Source organism: Lactuca saligna, unplaced genomic scaffold, assembly GCF_052625555.1.
Source record: "Lactuca saligna cultivar CGN05327 unplaced genomic scaffold, ASM5262555v1 scaffold_61, whole genome shotgun sequence".
In the NCBI taxonomy this organism is placed as follows: domain Eukaryota; kingdom Viridiplantae; phylum Streptophyta; class Magnoliopsida; order Asterales; family Asteraceae; genus Lactuca; species Lactuca saligna.
Window position 1 is genome coordinate 132,501 of NW_027629922.1, and position 2,500 is coordinate 135,000.

The following is a 2,500-nucleotide window of genomic DNA, read 5'->3' on the forward strand; positions in this document are numbered from 1 at the left end:
CATGCCCATGAACGACCAAGGGAACAAGGCACCTTGCCGCACACATGCCCATGAACGACCAAGGGAACAAGGCACCTTGCCACACACATGCCCATTAACGACCAAGGGAACAAGGCAACCTTGCCACACACAGACCCTTGCATGAACGACCAAGGGAACAATGGATGTGAGGCTGGCAAGGCTAGGTCACGGCAAGCCAAGCAGTCAGGCTACACAATTGATGTGAGGCTGGCAAGGCTAGGTCATGTCAAGCCAAGCAGTCAGGCTACACAAGGGAACAAGGCACCTTGCCACACACAAACCCATGAACGAACGACCAAGGGAACAACGCCTCTTCCCACACACAGACCCATGAACGACCAAGGGAACAAGGGTATGAACGACCAAGGAACAATGCGTATTGCCACACACATTCCCATGAACGACCAAGGGAACAAGGCTACCTCCCAAACAAACACACATGAACGACCAAGGGAACAAGGCTTCTTCCCACACACAACCCCATGAACGACCAAGGGAACAAGGCACCTTGCCACACACATGCCCATGAACGACCAAGTGAACAATGGATGTGAGGCTGGCAAGGCTAGGTCATGTCAAGCCAAGCAGTCAGGCCACACAAGGGAACAAGGCACCATGCCACACACAAACCCATCCACTAACGACCAAGGGAACAATGCATATGGGGCTGGCAAGGCAAGCAGGCTACCCAAGTGAACAACGCCTCTTCCCACACACAGACCCATGAACGACCAAGGGAACAAGGGTATGAACGACCAAGGAACAATGCGTATTGCCACACACATTCCCATGAACGACCAAGGGAACAAGGCTACCTCCCAAACAAACACACATGAACGACCAAGTGAAGAAGGCTTCTTCCCACACACAACCCCATGAACGACCAAGGGAACAAGTTTACTTCGTACACGAACACCCATGAACGACCAATGGAACAAGGCATCTTGCCACACACATGCCCATGAGCAACCCAATCCCATCCTCATCGGTCTAAGGAACAAGGGGCCTTGACAAACCATGAGCAGATTTCTAAGCAAGTCAAACGATGAAGGGAGCAAAGTGTAGTTCCTACTTAGTACATAGTAAATTGAATATATGAGTTCCAATCCGATCAACTCGTGTTCTTTCGAGTTCATCTAAGCCACCTATGAATACCTAAAAGCCTTATCTGCCTGCCTATCACCAGGCGACAGGGACAAAAACCCAAATATGATATATTTTCATTTCAAGTCCATTCGTCTATGTTAACAATGACCCACACAATGTTTCAATGGCATTCCTACTTGATTTGAGCGACATTCCAACAAGTAGGGAACCAACGCTTCAAGGCGTGACCAAGGATAGGACACAAACATTTACGCCTCAAACATGACATTTTGTTTTTTTTTTTCATTTCAAAGCTTTTCATTTATAATAAAAAGCATCCCTACAAAATTTTGTGTCAATCCGAATTAATTCGAGCGAGTTATGGACGATTTCGCACAATTATGCATCCATGGGCAAATCAATATCTGTTCCTGTCACCAAGCTCTTTGTGCAATATGTATATATAGGGGAACCATGGGACTGCTGCCCATTGGCGCCCCAAGGATGTCCAGCGCCCAAGGCTCTCGAGGCTGGCACGCTCGAGGCATGGCCAAGACGCCCGCTCTTGACGAAAATGGGGCCAAAACGCCCCCCATTGGCGCCCCACTCCCGTGTCCCCTCGCCCCCAAGTCGTGTGTGTCCAAAAATTATGCATCATCAGGGAAATCAATGTCTGTTCCTGTCACCAAGCTCTTTGTGCAATATGTATATATAGGGGGTACCATGGGGTCTCATTCTCATAGGTGCCCGGCATGGTTGATGGGCAAATAAGAATCGTGAGGCTGTATCGAGCACACACGAGGCAAGCCAAGCCAAGCCCCACGACCCATGAAAGAGGCCATCCCCCCCAACACGTTGCCTTGATTTCTCGAACGGTGACCTGAAAAATAGCCCCATCTCCTTGAGTCTCCTCGACGTTGTGCCCATACACTAGCCCGTTGCCTTGATTTTCCTCGACATAGGGCGCAGAAACTAGCGCCGTTGGCTTCACCTGTGCCTCGACGCCGTGCGCATACTAAGAAATATACATCCTCAGGGAAAGCAATGGGTGTTGCTGTCACCAAGCTCCTTGTGCAATATGTATATATAGGGGGGGAGCAGTGGGTGAGCATGGCAAGGGATGAAGGTGCCAGACTGCCTTTGAGCGCGAGCTTGGGTGACTGTTGCTTGATTCCTAGTCGGTGGCATAATACCCCTCCGAGTGGGGGCCTTGGCGTGGTGTGGGGATGCCTCGTTAGGTCTCTGCGACACCGATCCAGGGTTGTGGTCTAGCTTTGGAAGTTTGGGATGGTGCTGTTTGTGTGGCAATTCGATGATGATGTGCTTGCTGATCTATGTTTGACGTGCTACTGGTGCTAGCCAGCATTTGATTTGTGCTGATGATTGGGAAACG